A 12,925-nucleotide genomic window follows, 5' to 3' on the forward strand; every position below is an offset into this window, starting at 1 on the left:
GAGAGGCATTCTATTCTAGACTGGTATTGAGTAATGAGAAGTTAGTTCGCATCTTGTTGTGCGTGCCCCTTGGGCAAGAGGACCATAATATGGTTGAGTTCTTCATTAGGATGGAGAGTGACATCGTTAATTCAGAAACAAGGTCCTGAACTTAAGAAGGTACTTTGAGGGTATGAGACGTGAATGGCCAGATAGGCTGCGATTGATTCTTATGGGTTGACGTGGATATGCAATGGAAGGCATTTAAAGACTGCATGGATGACTACAACAATTGTTCATCCCATTTGGCAAAAAAATAAATCAGGGAAGGTAGTTGCATCCGTGGATAACAAGGGAAATCAGGGATAGTAGCAAAACAAAGATGAAGCGTACAAATAGCCAGAAAAAAGCAGCCTACCATAGGACGGGGAGAATTCAGAGACCAGCAGAGGAGGACAAAGGGCTTAATTAGGAAGGGAAAATAGATTATGAAGAAACTGGCAGGGAACATAAAAACTGACTGCAAAAGCTTTTATAGATATGTGAAGAGAAAAAGATTAGTTAAAACAAATGTAGGTCCCTTGCAGTCAGAACGGGTGAATTGATCATGGGGAACAAGGACATGGCAGACCAATTGAATAACTACTTTGGTTCTGTCTTCACTAAGGAAGACATAAATAATCTGCCGGAAATAGCAGGGGACCGGGGGTCAAATGAGATGGAGGAACTGAGTGAAATCCAGGTTAGCCGGGAAGTGGTGTTAGGTAAATTGAATGGATTAAAGGCCGATAAATCCCCAGGGCCAGATAGGCTGCATCCTAGAGTACTTAAGGAAGTAGCCCCAGAAATAGTGGATGCATTAGTGATAATTTTTCAAAACTCTTTAGATTCTGGAGTAGTTCCTGAGGATTGGAGGGTAGCTAATGTAACACCACTTTTTAAAAAGGGAGGGAGAGAGAAAACGGGGAATTACAGACCAGTTGTCTAACGTCGGTAGTGGGGAAACTGCTAGAATCAGTTATTAAAGATGGGACAGCAGCACATTTGGAAAATGGTGAAATCATTGGACAAAGTCAGCATGGATTTATGAAGGGTAAATCATGTCTGACGAATCTTATAGAATTTTTCGAGGATGTAACTAGTAGAGTGGATAAGGGAGAACCAGTGGATGTGTTATATCTGGACTTTCAGAAGGCTTTCGACAAGGTCCCACATAAGAGATTAGTATACAAACTTAAAGCATACGGTATTGGGGGTTCAGTATTGATGTGGATAGAGAACTGGCTGGCAGACAGGAAGCAAAGAGTAGGAGTAAACGGGTCCTTTTCACAATGGCAGGCAGTGACTAGTGGGGTACCACAAGGCTCAGTTCTGGGACCCCAGCTATTTACGATATATATTAATGATTTGGACGAGGGAATTGAATTCAATATCTCCAAGTTTGCGGATGACACGAAGCTGGGGGGCAGTGTTAGCTGTGAGGAGGATGCTAGGAGACTGCAAGGTGACTTGGATAGGCTGGGTGAGTGGGCAAATGCATGGCAGATGCAGTATAATGTGGATAAATGTGAGGTTATCCACTTTGGTGGCAAAAATAATAAAGTAGATTATTATCTGAATGGTGGCCGATTAGGAAAGGGGGAGATGCAGCGAGACCTGGGTGTGTCATGGTACACCAGTCATTAAAAGTAGGCATGCAGGTGCAGCAGGCAGTGAAGAAGGCGAATGGTATGTTAGCATTCATAGCAAAAGGATTTGAGTATAGGAGCAGGGAGGTTCTACTGCAGTTGTACAGGGTCTTGGTGAGACCACACCTGGAGTATTGCGTACAGTTTTGGTCTCCTAATCTGAGGAAAGACATTCTTGCCATAGAGGGAGTACAGAGAAGGTTCACCAGACTGATTACTGGGATGTCAGGACTTTCATATGAAGAAAGACTGGATAGACTCGGTTTGTACTCGCTAGAATTTAGAAGATTGAGGGGGGATCTTATAGAAACGTACAAAATTCTTAAGGGGTTGGACAGGCTAGATGCAGGAAGATTGTTCCCGATGTTGGGGAAGTCCAGAACAAGGGGTCACAGTTTAAGGATAAGGGGGAAATCTTTTAGGACCGAGATGAGGAAAACATTTTTCACACAGAGAGTGGTGAATCTGTGGAATTCTCTCCCGCAGAAGGTAGTTGAGGCCAGTTAATTGGCTATATTTAAGATGGAGTTAGATGTGGCCCTTGTGGCTAAAGGGATCAGGGGGTATGGAGAGAAGGCAGGTACAGGATACTGAGTTGGATGATCAGCCATGATCATATTGAATGGCGGTGCAGGCTCGAAGGGCCGAATGGCCTACTCCTGCACCTATTTTCTATGTGTCTATGTGTCTATGACTAATAATGAACAAAGCAATAGTTGTTTTTAGTGATGTTGTTTTGCTGGGTACTGTCCTTCCTGTATATATTGTCCTTCGTACAGTATTGTGTGTATTATTTATTGTGGTGTATGTGGTGGTTGTATTGTACTGTATTGTATCTGTCTGAACCAAGACACATTCCTATCAACTTGTTGACATGGCAATAAACTTCTTGAATCTTGAATCTTGATCTTTGGAGAAAAGGGATAGGTGACGTTTCGGGTCAGAACCCTTCTTGAGACTGAAAGATAGAGAAACCTACAAGGCAAAACTTAAAGATAAATAGAGAAGCTTGAAGGTAGAACTTGTTTTTAGTGAAGCCCTCTATCCCTGCGTACAATGGCTGCTAACGTTCCATTATTGGTCGGAAGTAAGACTTAATATCCTTAATCATTTATCAGAAACACTTTCCCATTTCCGATCTCTTCTTCTTATCGAGTCCACACACAAGATTAGAAGTTGTTCAGCCAGAGCTGAACACACTTCTCAGCATCTGCACAATGGTGTCTGTCTTGCGCTGCTTGTGCCCATTTCCGTTAAAACAATCCCATGGATTTCCTTTGAAAAATAGCTACAGTTAATCTACAAAAACCCAGTTCTGTTGAAATTCGAATGACACAGCATTTAATGTGCTTGCCATTTAAAGCCCCTTTGTGACTGACTGCTGCTTTGATAACATACAGAAGCTCAGTATCTCTCACATCAGGAGGCAGAAATGTGGCCGGCTTATTCTTGGAAATGGCAAAGCCTGTTGTGCTTCAGAGTAAACACAAGGAGTTTCCTAAGCAATGTTCCAAGTTCATTTCCAAGCCCAGAACAGAGACCATTTCACGACTTGTTATAAAAAATAGGAGCAGAATTAGGCCATTTGGCCCATCAAGTCTACTCCGCCATTCAATCATGGCTGATCTATCTCTCCCTCCTAACCTCATTCTCCTGCCTTCTCCCATAACCTCTGACACCTGCACTAAGCAACAATCTATGCCTTAAAAATATCCACTGACAAGCCTCCACTGATCGCTGGTCGGTGTAGACTCGATGGGCCGAAGGGTCCTGTTTCCCCGCGCTGTATCTCTAAAGTAAACTAAACTAAACTAAATTAGATCAGTACTGGAGTAACTCAGCGGGTCAGGCAGCATCTGTGGAGAACATGGATAGGTGACGTTTCACAGAGTGCTGGAGTATCTCAGCGGGACAGGCAGCATCTGTGGAGAACATGGATAGGTGACGTTCACAGAGTGCTGGAGTATTTCAGCGGGTCAGGCAGCATCTCTGGAAAACATGAATAGTTTCAACCCGAAACGTCACCTATCTATGTTCTCCACATTCTTCCTGTAATGGGACAACTAGAACTACAGGCAAGACTCCAAAAGTGGCTTGACCAACATTTCTTACAAGCTGTATCTTGCCTTCCTGACTTTTACACCGGATCCTGGCCGGAGATTTCATAACTGTAACAGAAAGATTTTGTCTTGATTCCAGAGAAATCATCCCCATGATTAGTAATAAAAACAAAAAACAGTGACACCGTGAGGTTTCGGGAAGTATTTGAGGAGAATATATTCTGCAAGTGTGTTTATATTTCAGGCTGAAGTGTTCCCATCACAACCAACAGATGTCAGTGGTGAACAGCTACATGTAACTTCAATGCAAAAGCCAGAGAGAGTGGAGATACACAAAAAGACACAGAGTGCTGGAGTAACTCAGCGGGTCAGGCAGCATCTGTGGAGAACATGGTCATGTTTCGGGACGATACCTTCTTTAGACAAGGTGATAGGTTAATTCCCCAGCCAATCCAATTTGTGACTAATTTGCTGTACATAATACTTTAAGGATGGAACGGTGGCTCAGCAGTAGAGTTGCTGCCTTACAGTGCTTGTAGCACCGGAGACCCGGGTTTGATCCTGACTACAGGTACTGTCTGTATGGTGTTTGTACGTTCTCCCCGTGACCTCGTTGGTTTTCTCTGGGATCTTCTGTTCCCTCCCATACTCCAAAGACGTACAGGTTTGTAGGTCTGTCTCCTCCCCTTCCTCAGCCCTCCTGCTGTCTCCTCCCATCCCCCAGCCTTCAGGCTCCTCATCCTCTTTTTTCCTTTCTTCTCCCCGCCCCCCACCCCCCACCAGTCTGAAGAAGTGGTTTGGCCCGAAATGTTGCCTTCGCTCCTTTGCTCCATAGATGCTGCTGCACCCGCTGAGTTTCTCCAGCATTTTTGTCTACCTAAGGTTTGTAGGTTAATTGGCTTGGTGTACAAATGTAAATTGTCCCTAGTGTGTGTGTAGGATAGTGCTAATGTGCGGGGATCGCTGGTCAGAGCTGACTCGGTGGGCCGAAGGGCCTGTTTCCGTGCTGTATATCTAAATGGCACAAGTATCCAGATCATTCCTTATGCTGGCGTTTACAGCTGATCGGCATCTTATCAGTGGCTTAACGTGGAGCAGACAAAATGTGTAGGAAGGAACTGCAGATGCTGGTTTGCACCGAAGATGGACACAAAATGCAGGAGCAACTCAGCGGGACGGGCAGCGAAGAGGGTATGAAGAAGGGTCCCGACCCGAAACGTCACCTATTCCTTTTCTCCAGAGATGTTGCCCGACCCGCTGAGTTACTCCTGCATTTTATATCTGTAACCTGTTCATGAATGAATGAATGAATGAATGAATGAATGAATGAATGAATGAATGAATGAATGAATACGTTTATTGTCATTGCACAATACTGTGCAACGAAATTCCATTACATCTCCTCCGGTTAAAAAAATACAAACACGACAACCATTAACACATATGTACACTTATTAGTAAAAAATAAATAGGTATTTTAAAATAATTTAAAAGAATTTAAAAGAATTTGGCGGCATTTCTTGGAATTACATTTTGCTTCCCCAGCATTCTCTGTTGGAATTTAGCTCTTTTATCGCACATGGGTAGAAACTATTCTTTAGTCTACCAGTGCGAGCCTTCAGAGTCCTGAATCGCCTCCCAGAGGGTAGCAGAGTAAAAAGGTGGTTGGCAGGGTGGGATGTGTCCTGCTTGATATTTGTGGCCCGGCGCAAGCATCGGGCCCTATATATGTCATCCAAGGAGGGCAGTTGGGCGTTTGTAATGTTCTGCGCAGTTTTTATAATTCCCTGCAACGCCCTCCTCTCAGCCACAGTACAGCTAGCAAACCACACCAGGATTCCATAGGAGAGGATACTTTCCACGGCGCATCGGTAGAAGGACAACAGCAGCGGCTGCGAGACGTTTGCTCTCCGCAGAGACCTCAGGAAATACAGCCGCTGATGTGACTTCTTCACGAGAGTGACGGTGTTCATTTGCCATTTAAGGTCCTGGGAGATGTTTATTCCCAGGAACTTAAAGCCAGTGACTCTCTCCACCATGTCTCCTTTGATGTATAAAGGAGCAGGTTCCTCTCTCCTCTTCCTCCTGGGCCAGATCCTCTGATTGTGCACAGTATCAGTGTGGACTACAGCCTTACACTCTTGTACTGAATATGATTATGCCTGATGTACATTAGGATTATTTACAAAAACAGAATTTTACTGAACGTAAGTGCACGTGGCAATGAAGTACCACAGAATGCACAACCATTGTGGGCCGAAGGGCCTGTTCTTGAGCTGTTCTATGTTCTACATTGAATTCTGCAAAGGAGAAAAAAAAAGTGGGCTTGATGCCATCAGAATTCACCTCCGCCTGATCTGGTGACTCGGACAAAATGCTGCTGAGAAATGGCGAACCGTTCTCACCAGCAGGGGGCAGGCAGCTCTCACTTTTCTGTGCATGAAGGGACTGCAGATGCTGGTTTAAACCAAAGCTTTTTTTAAGTTTAAGGTAGAAACAAAAAGCTGGAGTAACTCAGCGGGTCAGGCAGCATCTCTGGAGAGAAGGAATGAGTGACGTTTCGGGTCGAGAAACTTCTTCAGTTTAGTTTTTTTTAGTTTAGTTTGGAGATGCAGCGTGGAAACAGGCCCTTCAGCCCACTGAGTCTATACTGACTAGCAATACAAACTCCATACAGACTGCACCTGTAGTCAGGATCGAACCCAGGTCTCTGGCGCTACAAGCGCTGTAAGGCAGCAACTCTGGAGAAAAGGAATAGGTGACGTTTCGGGTCGAGACCCTTCTGCAGACTGATGAAGGGTCTCACTTTTCTCTCTAGCTCTGGTGCAACGAATCTCAAATTCAATACTGAATGATAACTTCAACTTTTAATGTCTTTTCAGTTGTAGCGGATGAGTATTATGTATTTTGTGTCCTTTCCTGTTTATTTTGTGTCTTGTTTAGCATATGTTTGTTGGCTGGTTTTCCATTACTGTATATATTTATCCCCCTCAGTTATTTGTTTAGTTTAGAGATACAGCCCACCAAGTCCGTGCCGACCAGCGATCACCCTGTACACTAGTCCTATCCAACACACCAGTGACAATTTACAGAAGCCAATTAACCTCCAAACCTGTACGTCTTTGGAGTGTGGGAGGAAACCGGAGCTCCTGGAGGACACCCACGTGGTCCCAGGGAGAAAGTACAAACTTGTACAGACAGCGCCCATAGTCAGGGTCAAACCCAGGTCTCTCTGCTCCATCTACTCTCTCAGTAAATTGGAAAATATCCTTTAGTGAAGAAGGGCAAGAAACCTCTTCCCTGTGGTTCTGATCAATATTTATTTCTCAATCACCATCCCTAAACAGATTAAGTGGTCATTTTCACATTGACTGGAGACAACTTGCTATGCACAGATTGATTGCTCTTGGTTCATGGCCTCCTTGAGCTCTTTAATTTGTCTGTGCCCCCCCCCCCCCCCGACATTATCAGCGGAAAAAAAGTGGCCCCCTTCATTGAACCTGTGGCCCCTTAAATCCCCAAATGTTTCTGTGCCCCCCCCCCCTGAAATCTGCCATGGCCCCAGGTTGGGAATCACTGCTATAGAACATAGAACATAGCACCGTAGAGCACAAGGACAGGCCCTTCGGCCCATAATGTCCATGCCAAACATGATGTCACGTTAAACTAATCTCTTTAGTTTAGTTTAAGCTTAGTTTATAGTCATGTGTATCGAGGTACAGTGAGAAGTGACTGGTTAGCACGCAACTAAACCAAACCAAATCAAACCAAACTCTTCTGCCTGCATGTGATCCATATCTCTCTAATCATATCTATGTGCCTTTCCAAAAGCCTTTTAAATGCCACTATCATATCTGCCTTCACCTCATTCCCAGGCAGCTTGTTCCCGACATCCTCCACCCTCTGGGCAAATAACTGGTACGTCTATAATATCAATACAAAATATTTCGCTGGGACATTTTTGAAAAAAATCTGTGAATGGGTGAAATTCTTTATATAAAAATACAGTAGAATTCATTGAAACATTTTTTCCAAATGCATATTTAGTTCAATGAAATGGGAAGAAACTTTCGGACAGTCAAATAAGGATTGTTTTAATTCCGCAATGTTTGGCATCACCAGGAGAGGGCAGCAGATACTTATAGAACAATTACTGCTGCTCCATTGTGTCTGTAACCTCGCTCACAGAGGGATCTGATCTATGTTTCTTATGGTATTGTTATGTTTAGTTTAATTTAGAGATACAGCACAGAAACAGGCCCTTCGGCCCACAGAGTCTGCGCCGACCAGCGATCCCCGCACACTAACACTACCCTACACACACTAGGGACAATTTTACACTTATACATTCACACCAAGTTAATTAACCTACAAACCTGCACGTCTTTGAAGTGTGGAAGGAAACTGAAGATCTCGGAGAAAACCCACGCAGGTCACGGGGAGAATGCACAGACAAGCACCCGTAGTCAGGATCGAACCTGGGTCTCTGGCGTTGCAAGCGCTGTAAGGCAGCAACACTACCCGCTGCACCACCGTGGCCGCTCCACTACTGTGGGTTATTATCAATATACTATTGGTTTCCTTGGTTGTGATAAGACACCTTGGTTTATACTTCAGTGCTTTGGAACTGAAAGAAGGCTAGAATTAATCTCATTCTATTAGCAGGAGGGTTGTGTTAACCACAGATTGTAGGTGATTAGCACAAGCCAGCCAGCAGCACAGGAGGAGAATGTTTCCTTTCAGACACTTGGATGTTTGATCTGGACTGCAATGCCTGTAAGGGGTTGTAGGAAGATTCAATCACATATTGAAAATGGAATTGAAAATCTCCTTGAAGATAATTACATGAAGTGCTCTTGGGAAACATGTGGGGACTGGGATATTTGCTTTGCTCTTTTTACAAACCATAATAGGTTTGATGAACTAAACAACCTTGTTCTGTAATGGAATAAGATTCAGCAAAGTTGCATCAAGATTACAGGAATGATTTGGACGGGACATGAATATATTGAAGCTGGCTAAATGCCAGTCTGATACTGTCATGGGGTTACAGTTACTTTCTGGTCAACTAACGTGCTGTTATATTGCAACATATTCATACAATCCTGGCATCCCGTCCACATTAGGCTCCACGCCTGGGGCAGAAGCTGTTTGTTCCTTCTGTGATTAACCGCTCAGCCAAACTAGATCTATTTGTCCAGATATCCAGCATTAGTTTTTTGGAGCATTGATCTAGCATTCATTTTTGAGCTGAGGAACAAGGAACTGCAGATGCTGGTTAATACACAAAAGGGCGCAAAGTGCTGGAGGAACTCAGCGGGTCAGACAGTATCTCCGGAGAATGAGGATAGACAAAGTTTCAGGTCAAGACCCTCCTGTAGGTTAGAGTTATTCATGTGCAGGAAGGAACTGCAGATGCTGGTTTAAAACGAAGAGTGACATATAAATGCTGGAGTTACTCAGCGGGACAGGCAGCATCTCTGGAGAGAAGGAATGGGTGATGTTTCAATACAGAAGGTTCTCAACCCAATTCTTCTCTCCAGAGATGCTGCCTGTCCCGATGAGTTACTCCAGCTTTTTGTGTCTATCTAGAGTTCTTCATGCCATGCTCTGTCCTGTCCCATCTCACCACCAGATGTATTTCCTTTACCCCTACAATCGGTCTGAAGAAGAATCCTGACCAATGTAGATGGATGGTGCCTGCTTCAGGAACGCAAGAATATAATGATGATAAAGGAAACATGCCATTGTAAGCTGTTTGTTGGGTGAAAATGAGAAGCTGGTGCGACTTGGTTGGGTGGGGGAGAGATAGAGAGAGAGGGAATGCCGGGGTTACCTGAAGTGAGAGAAATCAAAATTCATACCACTGGGCTGTAAGCTGCCCAAGTGAAATATGAGGTGCTGTTCCCCCAATTGGCATTTAGCCTCACTCTGACAATGGTGGAGACCCAGGACAGAAAAGTCTGTGTAGGAATGGGAAGGAGAATTAAAGTGTTCGGCCACCAGGAGATCAGGTCAAATAAACTCTGATCTACATAGACTTGGGGACATTATTTTTGACTTTGCACGATGATTGTGTATTTGTGTGTTTTTATAATATATACCAAACTTTAGTTGTTGTTTATGATGGGTTTTACAGAGTACGATGTTCACGTATCTATTGTGCTGCTGCAAGTAAAGGGCCTGTCCCTCTAGGCGACTGCCGGTGACTACGACAATGGAATTCACCGAAGTCAGCGCCTGGCGACAACCTACGACAGCCCCTACGTCAGGAGAAGACAAGCTACGACAAGCCCACGGTCGCCGAAAAATGTTGAACATTTCAAAATCCAGCGGCGACCAGAAGTTGCAGTCAATGTGGATACAATGGGAACATTGGTAGCAATTTATGAACAGCAAAATTCCCAACTACTGTAACATACACTGGTGGTGTAGACTGAGAAGTAAATACTGAACATTTATCCCAGTATCACAACCTTCCTATAACCTCCCTGCGTGACTGGGTTAGGTTTGCCTTCATCAATAGGTTTATTGAGTACAAGCAAATCAAATGTCCATCAGTGACTGAAGTAGAATTAGGCCATTCGACCCATCAGGTCTACTCTGCCATTCAATCATGGCTGATCTATCTCTCCCTCCTAACCCCATTCTCCTGCCTTCTCCCTATAACCCCTGACACCCGCACTAATCAAGAATCTGTCTAACTCTGCCTTAAACATATCCATTGACTTGGCCTCCACCGCCGTCTGCGGCAATGAATTTGTTGCAGCTGTACAAGACATCCGTGAGACCATGTTTGAGGTACTGCACCAGGACTAAGCAAAGTCCAGCACATCCTCCTTCATCCCCCGCTTTATGCTCTTCAATCCCGTCAGCTTTCATTAATCCCCCCGCACATCCCACGGGTGAACGACCCTCGATTGCGAATGCCTTGGGAAATGTTGCTTCATTTGAAGTACTATTTAACAAAGTTGCTGCAGCCTTGACTAAAGAAGTTGCCACAGGGAGTTCAGTTGCCATTGATAAACTGTTCCAGCTTTATCCTGCTGATGTGTGAGATCCCCAGAAATACACTTAATGTCTTACAGCCCTACAACATTTTGCTTGGTTATTAGAGTCTTTTTCCCAAACATATTTCATAGCTTCGGGCAGAAGGTCCCGGCGACCTGCGGCCGTACTCCGACACCCGGGCACTTAGGATGGCACGGTGGCGCTACGGTAGAGTTGCTGCCTTTTAGAGCTTGCAGCACCAGAGACCCAGGTTCGATCCTGACTACGGGTGCTGTCTGTACGGAGTTTGCACGTTCTCCCCGTGACCGCGTGGGTTTTCTCCAAGATCTTCGGTTTCCTCCCACACTCCAAAGACGTGCAGGTATGAAGGTTTGCTCATATTTGGCCATAGTTATTTTAAATCTGAGATTGGTATCATCGTGGCTATCCCTCGATGTCGAGGATGATGGTCTACGTTCTGTTGTCTTTATGGACTCTCAGGTGGCTTATGATCCAATCCTGGCTTTGAAAGTTCTTGGACATTCAGGACAGGTAATTCCAGACGGCAGATCGGCCTTTGGTTGTTGCTGCCTCTCTTTCCGTTTTCTTCTCTTTTTCTCTAATTCTGCGCATCTCTTGGCTTCAATGGTCGCTGTTCCTTCACGGATGATGGTTCCCCAGAGTTTCCTGTCCTTGGCATTGGTTTCCCAATTCTTCATGCTGGCTTTTAAGAAGTCTTTGAATCTCTTCCTTTGTCCGCCACTTTTACGTTTGCCTTCTTTAAGCTGGGAGTAGAAGGTTTGCATTGGTAGACGCTTGTCTTCAATCCAAACAACATGACCGACCCATCTTGGTTCTTGATGACGAAGGCTTCGATGCTGGATGTTTTCGCTTCATTCAGCACCATGACGTTGGTTCTTCTGAGATTGGTATACAGGTAACTCTGTTATTTTTTTTTTTTTTAATATTTTATTTTATTAGAAGTCATATGGCACCAAAGTGCCTAATATATATTTTCATAATACATTTTATGTACAACTTCTTTTTTTTTTTTGTTACATTGAAAAAAGATTAGAATAAGAAAAAGAAGTTAGATAGTAAAGGATAGAAAGATGTGAAATATATAGTGTGTGAAAAAAGAAAACGAGTAAATGAAGAAAGTTGAGAGAGAGAATAGAGAAAAGAAAATAAAATAAAAAAAGAAAAGGAGATCATTATTTATAGTCTTGACCAACCCTCGTCCAGTCCTGAAACAGTTATTTTTTACAATTGTGTTGCACCATATGATTCCAAAAAAAACGACGAATGGAGACCAACTCGTTATGAATTGGTCTGATTTATCCATTAGGAGGAATCGCATTTCCTCAAGATGAGCGGTGTCCAACATACTTGCAATCCACATTATAAGCGTTGGTATTGATGTACCCTTCCAAAATTTAAGAATTAATTTTTTTGCTATTATTAAACCATAGTTAAGGAATAGATTTTGAGATGTGTTCAATTTATTCCCATCTTCCATTACGCCAAATATAATCATTTCAGTATTAGGTTCCATTCTTGTCTTGAACAATTTTGTAAATATTTCAAAAATATAATTCCAAACTCTATAAAGTTTTATGCAGGAAACTAAGGAGTGTGTTATAGTTGCCTTTTGGGCTAGACATTTATCACAAGTGGCGGATATATTTGGATAACATTTGTTCAATCTTGTTTTTGAATAATATAATCTATGTACAATTTTAAATTGAATTAGATTATGTCTTACATTAATTGAACATTTGTGAATATATATCAGGTATTTTTCCCATTTAACCTTCGTAATTTTTATCATTAGTTCCCGTTCCCACTCTTCTCTAAGTACCTCTGTCGATGGTAGGTCTATATTTAGAATACTGTTATATAAATATGATATTAATTTTTGTGAGTCAGCTTCAATATTCATTGCTTCTTCCAATAAGTCAGGAGTTACTTTTTGATATCCTTGTATATATTTTTTCACGAAATCGCAAATCTGAAGATATTTAAAATATTGGTTGTTTTTCAATTTAAATTTTAATTGTAGTTGTTGGAATGACAGTAGGTTTCTATCTATCACTCTGTTATAATATGTGTTCGGAAAGTCCCCAACAACTCTCACCAACTTCTACAGATGCGCCGTAGTAAGCATTTTATCGGGAAGCATCACAGCTCGGTTTGGGAACAGGTCCA

This window comes from Amblyraja radiata, chromosome 34 (genome assembly GCF_010909765.2).
Source record: "Amblyraja radiata isolate CabotCenter1 chromosome 34, sAmbRad1.1.pri, whole genome shotgun sequence".
NCBI lineage: Eukaryota > Metazoa > Chordata > Chondrichthyes > Rajiformes > Rajidae > Amblyraja > Amblyraja radiata.